This window comes from Callospermophilus lateralis, chromosome 12, assembly GCF_048772815.1.
Source record: "Callospermophilus lateralis isolate mCalLat2 chromosome 12, mCalLat2.hap1, whole genome shotgun sequence".
Lineage (NCBI taxonomy): Eukaryota > Metazoa > Chordata > Mammalia > Rodentia > Sciuridae > Callospermophilus > Callospermophilus lateralis.
In genome coordinates, this window is record NC_135316.1 from 13,858,957 (window position 1) to 13,871,277 (window position 12,321).

The window sequence follows — 12,321 nt, forward strand, 5'->3', positions numbered from 1 at the left end:
CAGTGGTTCCTGTGCCCACCCTTGCAGCAATTCCTATACCCAAAAGGATGGCTAAAGTGAGGAAAACAGGTTCCCGGCAGAACCGGGTTGTATGCCCCACTATTTGAACTTTAAATGATACTGTGTCATGATAGAGCACTCTGGGAAACATCTCCATCATTACATTATTAATCATATCTGTTGACCATTTTATGAAAACATAAACAATGTTTAAGTATATAGAATAATACTCTTTTAGGTATGGAAAAGGCAAGGTACCTAAGATAGAATGGAAGACAGGGAAACAGTTATATTTAGTTGCAACCTGATTTAGAAGGCATTGCTTCTGTTGTAATCAATGAATCCCCTGAACCTCAAGTTTAGTTAGTTTCATAATTTTGTACCCAACATGTAAGGGAAGGGGCTCAGAAGTTCACAGTCTGCAGAATTTTACAAAAAGAAGTTTTTGTTTCTGTTTTTTTTTTTCCCTCTGTTCTGGGCAAGTAACATTTTTCAGGACACCTAAGCTTTTTTCTTGTCTTTTTTTTCCTACCTGCCAGCTGTTACCATGGAGCCCAGTTGGTAACTTCTTTATCTTAGAAATGTAGCCATCTCTTTGAAGCCCCAGCTCAAAGACAGGGGCCTTGTTCACATATTTTGTGAAAAACTAGTATGGGGTGTCTAGCTTAGTAGTGTTGATTTTTCAAGCCAGTGCCCAAGTAGAACAGGCAACAGGAAAACAGGAAGTTTATCTACATTGAACTCTTTCATAGGGTCTCTTTTGCTGAAAGTCCTAAAGTTAGCCATGGTGAAAACTTCTGGAGAAGTCAGTTCAGACTTTTCTGTGGGCCTGGTACAGAGGGGGAAGACGGGAAAGGCGGGGGGTAAGACCCGGTTGGTGGATCTGAGAATGAGGAAGGAGAGATACAAAAGAATAATAGGAAAGGGGTTTGTGATTTTCCTAGTAACAAAAACTTGAGCAGTAGAACAGATAGTGCCGAGGGGAAGACCGAAGTGAGTATCCCAACAAGCCTGTGAGGGCTTTTAAATTCTTAGTAAACTGTTTTCAGTGATGACAAAGCAACTTTAAAGGCCATTTTCATTACATCTTGGATAGGGGTCTGAGGGTTCTCCTCAGCTGGTTTGAGCTTTGGGTTAGCTGGTAAGAGGACCTGGTGGGACCCGGTGCAGGCACTGACAGGAGAAGAGAGGAGGGAGTGGGTGGGGGGGTGCCTCAGTGCCTGCTACCTCAGCAAGGGGACAATGGTCTGAGAACCGGCGGAGGTTTGGGTTTTGGATCTAGTAATTGGAGGGGAGAAATCAGGTTACTGAGGTGAGAGTGACAGCAGAAAGTCTGTAGCAGAAGGCTGAGGGTAAGGATCTATTGGAGAAGCATAGTTCAGGATGTGAGCAAAGGAGGGAAAAGGCTTCCACATAGGGGAATCTCCTTTCACTCTTTTGAGCACTTGCAGAAGTTAAAAAGGTCACACAGAATTTGAGGATCTAGAGACCCCTCTGTGGGCCATCATTTTTCTTTCTCTAATTGATAATATGGTCAATGCTGTGTACTTAATTTGATGAGCAGTTGTTTTCCACCAGGCACTCCCTGTATGCTCACATCCCCATGACTTACAGAAGAAGTCAGCTTTTCCCCCACACAGCCATGGCTGTTTGTGGCTTTGATACTCTGCCTGGCAAACATAGTAATCTAGGCTAGCCAACCTGCATCTGGCTAGCGTGTCCCTATATCCATAATATTTGTTTCCATTATCTATGGTACAGAAGGTATTTAATGGAATTTTAGTGGGATTCTCTTCATCAGGAATATCTCAATAGGAAAGACTTATAGCCAGCTAAAAAATGTCTGGATGGAGAGAAGGCCACCAGGTCCCAAAGTGGGCTGTATGCAAGATAGACCATACTTTTTGTCTAGTAGAATTTGTGATCAGCAATCGCTGCTGAACAGGCTGATGAGAGTTAGGACTACTGGTGGCCAAGGGGAGAGTCTATAGCCATATCCATAAGGCGAATACATATGGATATGGCTATAGGGTTACCAGTCATTTCCAGTTTCCAACCAGAGTCTGGATGGGGCACAGGCTTGAGACTTGAGGCATGGATCCAGGAAGTGATTCCATCTACTTTTACCCCTGTAGGTGTTATAAGTAGCACCTGGTATGGTTCTTTCCAGCGGGGTTCCAGGGATGACACCTGATGTCATCTTATGTAGATGAAGTCTCTTACTTGATATTGATGTGGAGTCCTCTTGTCCGCAGGTTGGTAGGCAGTGGCCAGGTGTTTCAACAGGTATCACTGAGTTCTTTCGAGAGCTTTTAGTCTGTCAAGCAAGGGGGTGTGAAAGGGATCGTTCGATCTTAGAGTTGGGGTTAGGTCCCTTACTGGAGGAGGGACACCATTGAGAATTTCATAGGGGGTGAGGTTACACAAAGAAACAGAGGGAGAATTTCTTGCATGAAACAGTGCATAAGGCAGGAGCATAGTCCAATCTTTTATGCTGGTCTCTAAGCTTAATTTCTTTAAGGTCTCTTTAATGGTTCTATTTATTTTTTACCTGTCCTGCGCTCTGGGTTCTACAAGCACAATGTAACTTCCAATTAATTTCCAGGGTCCTGGCTAACCCCTGACTTACCTGGGCCATGAACACCGGTCCATTATCAGAACCTATTACCTTAGGCAGGCCGTATCTTGGAAAATATCTTTCAGGATATTCTTGACCATCATTTGTGTCGTTATTTTTTATTTTTTGGGAAAGGCTTCAATCCATCCTGAAAATGTATCTACAAAGACTAGGAGATATTTAAGTCCATACATTGCTGGCTTAATTTCAGTAAAGTCCACTTCTCAGAATTGTCCTGGTCTGGTTCCTCGTAGGTGCTTTCCTGAGGGAAGCTTGGAATGGTAAGCATTAACCAATTGACAGATCCGACAGGCTTTTGTTACCCGTTCAGATATTTCCTTTCCCTGTGAGTCGGTTAATCGAAAACTCTGTTCTTGATCCTTCAGGAATGCCTGCAGTTTCTTTGAACCAAGGTGAGTGAGTTGATGTACATTTTTAAAGTAGTGTAGGGCTTTCTGTAATTGAAGGCTGGGCTCAGTGAAGTTGAGGAATTCAGTGTCAGTGTCCTTAGATGTTATCAAAAGCTTGCTGGTGCTCAAAGGGTCTATTGGAATTTTGCATCCTCATTTAACAGCTGGAATAAAGGAGAAGCTAAGAACCCAAAGCCAGGTATCCATACCTGCAAAAGCCAGCAGTCCCAAGAAACTCTCTTGAGTTGTCTCTTGTTAGATGGGGGTGGTATCTGTACAACGTTTTTTTTTTTTTTTTTTCGGCTCAGTGAGCCATCATTTACCGCCCTTAAGGGAATACACCAAAAGATTACTTCTTGCTGGCAAATTTGGGCTTTTTTGCCAGAAGCTCTATCCCGAGTTGAGCAAGCTCGGATAACAGTGCTTGGGTTGCAACTCACAGTTTTCCTTGGTGTTGGCTGTCAGTAGCAGGACATCCACATATTGAATCAGGGTGACTTAGGAGTGTGTAGTTCTGAAAATTTTGAGATCTCTGTGGAGGGCTTCATCAAAGAGAGTGGGGGAGTTTTTGAACACCTGTGGGAGTCTACTCCAAGTTAGTTGACCAGACGTTCCACTTTCTGAGTCTACCCACTCAAAGCAAAGAGCAACTGACTATCTTTATGTAGAGGCAAGCAAAACAAAGCATGTTTTATGTCCAGAACAGTATACCATTTTCACTCAGCAACAACAAAGGGTTTATTTGGGGTCCAGCATGCTGGGGCTCAGAGCTCACTTGAATAGAGCAGAGAGCCCTGAGAACAGCTTAATCGGACCTTATATACTTTTCTAGGAGTGGGCAGGGAGGGAAACTTATTGATGGGTCAGAGCGAGTAGGCGGTTTGGTACAAGCGGGTGAGGGAGTACAATCCTCAGTTTGGCAGTTGGAGACAGCACATTCTGGGAACAAAATTAGCAAACAGTTCTCCAGATTTCAACAGTGTTTTGTTAAGCATACAGAAAAACAGGAAGTGACAAGTGCCTATTTTATTAACCTTTCACCAAAGCGAAATGGAATGTGAGCATGGATTACCAAAACAACCATTTCCATGTTACCTAATGCTCTCAAATGTCAATCCTATTGGTGACTACATATTTGTTTCTTTCAAAGATTATATATTCATCCTCAACCATGTTGAAAATGTCTAATTCTATCACTCACTTTATACTTTGCCTGATTTCATGTCTCTATTGATATCTGCATTCTTGCATGTTTTCCCCGTTCATCATTGTGACTGACTCTTCACATGTGCTGATATTTTGTTCACTCTCTACCCAAACTTGATTGCTAAAGAACTTTTGGTCTAAATCCTATACTCACTCTTTTTCTTAAACCTACCGACTATCTTCCTAATCCTACCGACTATACCTTTGAGACAGGAAGTTCTCTTCTACCTTCAATCATCCAAGGTACAAGGTCCTATGCCATTGTATATTGATTAATCTCGGACATCTGTGCAGAACCTAATTCAATGCTAAGTATCCCAATCAAGGGCCCTTCTGGACTTCAAATCTTACCTTGATTTCTGTTTTCATAATTATATTGAAAATTTAATAAAATAGTGTTTGCCAAGGAACTGACTTCATTCAGTTCCTGAAGGAATATACCTACCTCACTTCTTTGGTGATGGAACTCTCTGAACTTGGGTTCCAGGAAGACAGGAACACACAGCCAGTCCCAGTCCCTGTACCAGTGGGATAACTTGTTTGGATTTACCAAGGACAGAGTCTGTCTTTTTTGGTACCTACTGATGTGAGGATGGCCAGATGCGAGGAGAGCCTTCCCTGAGAAAGCATGTAGTGGTCAGCGCAGGCTCCTGACAACTTCACAGAGTTGGACAATAAGACCAGACCTGAGACAGGACAGGCCACCTTGGGGGAACATAGTATGGCCCACCAGTCAGAGGACACTCTGGATAGTCACAGACTTACTTGGGGGAAGGAGGTGCCTTTTTGAGTGTGGGTGTGAGTTTGTGGTTTTGTCTCATGTTCTGAGAATAGGTAGAAAAGGCGGTTTGCTTGGTTTGGAGTGAACTGTTTCTAGAAAGTCCTTTGACAAGGCGAGTGTTTCTGTGTCTGTGTATCCCACTGTGTCCGTGGTTGTAGACATTAGAAAAGAGAATGCATCAATGGATGTGTCCTGTCTAGTAGAAAGCTTCCCAGCATTCATCCTACCCATTTTAGGAATGGACTGCCTTTTGTCTTATCGATGGGCAACACCTACTATCTTCCTAAGTTCCTGTTTTCTTCCTGAATTCTGGCCACTCGCCAGAATAGGCTCATGGTTTTGTTTCCAAAATATGTACCACTTCTAAATTCTGTGACATGGCCATGTAATGGATAGCTGAAGGGAATGGCAAGCATCTCAGAAAACTCAGATATCAGTGTGACCAGGAAAGTCTCAGTGGAGAAACCCTGCTGTGGGCCTTTTGCTTACGTATTGTTCTGTTGCCCTGAATGTCAGGAAGGTCTTTGCCTCAGGCCACCCCTTTGTGAAGCCTGAAGAAAACAGTTTTCAAATGGAAATGAATGGGCCTCACCAGTGGCTCTTTGCTTAATTGCTTTGGAAAGGGTTGTGTCTGAATAAGCCTCCTGGCCCTGTGTGAGGCAGTGGCTTAGATTCTCAGCACCTGATGGATCTAAAGAAAGATCAAATGTGTGCATCCAAAACAAAAATGGCAAAAAGATTAGTCATTGTGGATGAAGTCTCTTGCCTTCCTCTATTATGTTCCTGACCTCCATCAAGGGAGTATAGGGATTTTTTGTAATGGATAGCTGAAGGGAATGGCAAGTATCTCAGAAAACTCAGATATCAGTGTGACTAGGAAAGTCTCAGTGGAGAAACCCTGCTTTGGGCCTTTTGCTTCCCTATTGTCCTGTAGCACTGAATGTCAGGAAGGTCTTTGCCTCAGGCCACCCCTTTGTGAAACCTGAAGAAAACAGTTTTCAAATGGACATTAATGTGCATCACCTGTGGCTCTTTGCTTAATGCATTGGAAAGGGGTGTGTCTGAATTAGCCTCTTGGCCTTGTGTGTGGCTGTGAGTTAGATTCTCAGCGCCTGATGGATCTAAAGAAAAATCCTATGTGTGCATCCAAAACCAAAATGGCAAAAAAAGATCAGTCATTGTGGATAAAGACTCTTTCCTTCCTCTGTTAGGTTCCTGACCTCTTTCAAGTGAGAATAGGGATTCTTAAGGGTCAAATGAGTTCTTCAAAGCTCTGCAGAGGTGCTTGGGTTTAATCATGACGCCAAATCACATAAGGAATCTATACCTGACAGTCAGTAGGCCTCAAATTTTAGAAGAAGAGCAGTATTAATGGCAGAACTATGTGATCAATCCTGGTTCACTTGAAGGGTTTCCAGGCCACCCTGAGTTTAGGCAAATGAAGGGCAAGGGAGCTTATTTTGGACGCTCTCATGGGCTGTGCCATTTAAGGAAACCTCCAGCCAGAGGATATGATGAGTGACTATATGGAAGAAGATGAGGCCATGTGGGATTGTTTGGTTTTAATTGTGGTCACTTGTGTGGCTGTTGGAAGAGATGACTGTGTTCACCTGCGCTAGAACACTGGTTTGATTCTCCTCAGAGACTGAGCTCTGTAACTGACCTCAGAGTAGTAACTGCTTTGGAAATGTATATGACTTAATCAGCCTCTTGGCCCTGTTTGAGGCTGTGGCTTAGATTATCAGCACCAGATGGATCTAAAGAAAGATTCCATGTGTGCATCCAAAACCAAAATGGCCAAAAGACCAGTCATTGTGGATGAAGTCTCTCGCCTTCTTCTGTAAGGTTCTGAAAGAATAAAAGAAATTGAAATTGAAATGTAAAGAACCAGGTTTCGAAAAGTTTCCAAGCTGCACTCAGCACCTGAAATTCCGGTGGCAGTTAAGACAATTCCCAGATCTGCACATTAGGTGTGTGTTGAAATCTTCCCTGACCACCTAGGTAATTAACAACCGCTTCTCAGAAACCATGCAGCTCACCACGTATACATCTCAGGGCTTCAACCAATCAGTTAAATGTATACCCCTTCTTAGGGCTGACCAATCACCCCCTGCCCGACCTGTTCCCACCAATGAATGTGCTAATCATGTTTTAGAGTTGTTATTTGATTTTTCCTTGGTATATGATGATTTGCTAAAGGAGGCTATGATGTATGTAAAGTCCCTGCTCTCTCTAAAGAATGTATATAAACTCTGCTGAAGTTGTTCTCGGAGCTCTTTGTTCTTTGCTCCTCTGAAGTGAGTCCTGAGCTCCAGCATGCTGGACCCCCAATAAACCCTTTAGAGTTGCATGAGAAAGCCTGTTGATGGTCTGTTCCTCCGATGTTCACCCCACCTTTTCATCTGGAGGCCCCAGGTGAGATATTTGGCATGGCGGACGAAAGACCCCAAGGGACTTCTCTCAGGGTAAGTAAGGCGCCTCTTTCTGGTTTCGGGTTTCAGGTTAGGGCTTGGCAAAATGGCTGTCGGTGAAGAGCATTAGCTTTCTCTGATAGTGGCTGACAGACGTGTCACAGAGCTGCAGGCCACGTCCCTGTGGGACACTCCAGGGGACGAGGGAAATCAAGGAATAGTAGTTTCCTCAACTCGGTTATATTTTGCTTCAGGATTCGGTTTGCCAGCCCATCAGGTTTTGCCGGCTACTCAATTTTGTTCATTGTCCTGAACTCATGTTGAGTTTATTGTCTGTCTTTATTGTCTAACACATCAGGTTTTGCCAGTTACTCAGTTCTAATCTTTGTCTTGGACACATGTTACACGTTTACTGTTTGTCTTTGTCTGTTTTGCGTTTGTGTCTTCACTGTCTCTCTTTGAGTAACTGCCATTATGGGACAAATCACTTCCACGCTTCTGTCTCTGATCCTTGATCATTGGACTGATGTCCGCTCAAGGGCCCAGAATCTTTATTTTTTAGTAAAATGCTGGACCTGGCAGATGCTCTGTGCTTCAGAATGGCCCATTCTCAAAGTCGGATGGCCTCCAGAAGGATCCTTCCACTTCCCTCTAATCCGAAAATCAGAGATATTGTCTTTCAGCTTTGGCCACGTGGCCACCCAGATCAATAGCCATATACCCCTTCCCCAGGATCCTATCATTCAAACCTTCCGCTCCCCCGCCTTCCCTCCATTCTCCCTGAGTCACAAGACTGGACACTTCTCCCACTCCTTATCCTCTACCCTCGCTCCCCAACCCTGAACACGTTCCAGATGATTCTCCCGCCCCTGACACAGCGACAGATAATAAAAAACTCAGAAGCCCCTGTGATGCTCCCTCTCCATCCCTATGGGCCCATGAACCGACCAAACTGGGACCCCAACACCATTGAAGTTAGGTAGCATCTGTCCACTTATCAACGGGCTCTAATAGCGGGTCTCTGAGTGGCCGCCAGAAGGCCGACTAATTTGGCCACGGTAAGAGAGATTTTCGAAAGGCTTAATGAGTCTTCCTCTATGATTTTGGAGAGAATTATGGAAGCATTTAGCAAATATACTCCTTTTGATTCTCTGGCAGAGGACGAAAAGACATCTGTTGCAATGGCCTTTATCCAGCAGGCTGCCCTAGATATTAAGAGAAAGTTGCAACGTCTAGATGGATTACAAGATATGACCTTAAGAGATTTAGTCAGAGAAGCTGAGAAAATATATTATAAGAAAGAAACTGAGGAGGAATGGGAACAGAGGAGACAGAAGGAAAGGGAACAAAAGGAGGATGAAAGGAGCAAAAGGCAGACTAAAGCACTGGCTAAGGTTCTGGTCAGAGCAGTAAATAGGCCAGAAGTTAAAAAGCACGGAGACAGGAAGGGATACATGGGCCCATGCCAAAGGCTGTCCCTGGCCTCAGATCAATGTGCCTACTGTAAAGAAAAAGGACACTGGGCCAAAGAGTGCCCCCAAAAGAAGCAGAGATGCCAGACCGCCGTGCTGACTCTAGAACAGAACTAGAAAAGTCGGGACTCGGATCTCCTCCCCAAGCTCAGGGTAACATTTGAAGTGGAGGAAACCCCAGTGAACTTTGAAGTGAAAACAGGAGCAGTATACTCAACCTTTAAGACCCCACTGGGCCCCCTATCAAATAAATTGTCGCTTGTTCAAGGGGCTAATGGCAGTAGATAATGAGCTAGGACAACTAAGAGGACAATGGACCTAGGAAATGGAAAAGTCCACCACTCTTTCCTAGTAATCCCAGGATGTCAGGCCCCATTGATGAGCAGGGATCTGCTTACAAAACTCGGGGCTAGAATAATCTTTAACCCTGATGGTCCCCAAGTGGTGTTTCTAAACGCTTCAGTAAAATCTCCCATAGTCACGGCTTTGACTATGTCCGTAGAAGATGAACATCAACTCTTCGCGCGCCCTAGAACTGATCAAACAGGCAAACTATCCCAGAAATTGATAAAAGATTATCCTAATGCCTGGGCAGAAACTGCTGGGTTAGGTCTAGCCATAAAAAAAAAAAAAACCTCCAATAGTAGTAGAATTAAAAGCCTCTTCCTCTCCAATCAGTGTTAAACAATATCCTCTAATCAAAGAAGCTAAGGATGGGATAAGGCCCAATATTCAGAAATACCTGGCTCTTGGGGTCCTAAGGCTCTGTCAATCGGCCTAGAATACCCCCCTGTAACCAGTAAGAAAGCCAGGAACTGGGGACTACCGTCCTGTTCAAGACCTAAGAGAGATCAACCACAGACTGCAGGACACTCACCCCACTGTACGCAATCCACATAATTTGCTTAGTACTCTGAATCCGGAGAGGGAATGGTACACTATGCTGGACTTAAAAGATGCTTACTTCTGCTTGCCCCTACATAAGGACAGTCAGTTGCTGTTTGCTTTCGAGTGGATAGACCCAGAAACAGGAAGATCTGGCCAACAAACCTGGATTAGACACCCACAGGGGTTCAAAAACTCCCCCACTTGAACTCTGGTGTGATTTCCCTTAGAAAATGAGTTCTGGTAATGAACTCAGAGAAGTATTGCCATAAATTTGTTGGGATTTTAGGAGGCCATGCATGAGAGTCGCCCTTGGAAACTGAGATCTAGGGTCAGGCTGGCTTTCCACAGAGCACTGGGTATCTCAGCCAGGATATCACATGATTTTATTCTGAAAGACTTGGCAGCCATAGTTGAGAGTCAAAACACACATAGACTTCACATTGTAGACCTCAATGTGCCTAGCTTCATGTGACCTTTTGGGCACTCTTTGGGACGACTTGCCTGTGAGAGTTCTCCACAGCTTTCATTGAAATGAGCTTCCTCACAATTTAATGGTGTGGTGGGTCAGGGTCTTCAGGATAATACACCAACCAGGCTTCTATCTCACATAGCTTTCCCCCTTGACCATTGCAACCTGATTCTGAACATTGCCCTGAAACCTCTCCATATAACAAGATGCCTTTATATGAAGAGATCAAACATATAAGGGATTACGGGCTGCACCACGTCAGTCACAAGCCATTTGGAAGCAATGGCAGATCCACATGGCCCCACCACAAATGTTTTGTCACAAACCTGCACACCACAGCTCGTGCCCTCAATTGAGCAGTCTCCAACTTACTGGCATCTCTGTTCTACACCATTTTCATGAAACCCAGTAAATCAAGGCACTATCTGGTACACTCATGATTAGCAACAGGGCATACAAAGGTTCTCCAGTACCACCTGGTCATGGGAATTTCAAAAATTTCATGGTATTTATCTATCCATTTTTCAAGGTTGAAGTTGGAAGCACTGTATGTTTCAATTTATTCAGGAACCATTAAATGGTGAGGAACCTCATTTCAGTGAAATCTCTGGAGGACACTCACAGGAATGTCTTCCCAAAGAGTAGCCAAAAGGTCACATGAAGCCAGGCCCATTGAGGTCTACAATGTGAGGTCTATGTGTCTTTTGACTCTCAACTATGGCTGCCTAGTCTTTCAGAATAAAATCATGTGATATCCTGGCTGAGATACCTAGTGCTCTGTGGAAAGCCAGCCTGACCCTAGATCTCAGTTTCCAAGGGCGACTCTCATGCGTGGCCTCCTTAAAATCATAACACAGTTCATGGCAATACTTCTCTGAGGTCAGTTCCAGAACTGAGTCTCTAAGGGGAAACACACCAGAATTCCAGCCCAGGTTGACCTACACATCTCTTCCAACCCCCACACAAATGACCACAATTAAAACCAAAACACTCCCACATCACCCTCATCTTATTCCATATAGACACTCATCTTAACCTCAAGCTGTAGGTTTCCATGAGGGATGCAGCCCAAAACAGTGTCCACAATAAGCTCACTTGCCTCTCATTTGCCTAAGTCAGGGTGGCCTGGACACCCTTCATGTGAACCAGGAGTGATCAAATAGGTGTGCCGTTAATACTGCTCTGCTTCTCCAATTTGAGGCCTACTGACTGTGGGGTTTAGATTCTTAATGTGAATTGGAGCCCAGAGAAAACACAAGCACCTCTAGGCTAGCCTCTGCAGGGCATTGAAGAACTCATTTGACCCAAAGATACGGATTCTCACTTGATGGAGGTCAGGAACCTTACAGTGGAAGGTGAGTGAGTTCATCCACAATAACTGCTATTTTGGCCATTTTGGTTTTGGATGCACACATGGGATCTTTCTTTACATCCATCAGGTGCTCACAATGTAAGCCACAGCCTCACATAGGGCCAAGAGGCTGATTCAGACACACCCCTTTCCAAAGCAATTAAGCAGAGAGCCACAGGTGAGGTCTATTCATTTCCATTTGAAAAATGTTTTCTGCAGGCTTCACAGAGGTGTGGCCTGAGGCATCAACCTTCCTGACTTACTAGGGAACAGAACAAAAGGTAAGCAAAAGGCCTAAAGCACGGTTTCTCCACTGAGACTTTACTGGTCACACTGATATCTAAGTTTTATGAGATGCTCGCCATTTCCTTCAGCTATCCAGTACATGGCCATGTCACAGAGCTTGGAGGTGGTACATATCTTGGACACCAAACCATGAGCCTATTCTTGAGAGTGGCCAGAATTTAGGAAGAAAACCGGAAGTATGGTCTATCTCGCATACATCCCCCTTAAGGACCTGATGACCATCTCTCCACCCAGACATTTCTCAGCTGGCTATAGGTCTTTTCTGTTTGGATATTCCTGATGAAGAGGATTACACTAAAATTCAATTAAATCCCTTCCATACATTGATAATGGAAACAAACATTATGGATGTAGGGACACGTGAGCCAGATGCAGGTAGGCTAGCCTAGATTACTATGTTTGCCTGGTGG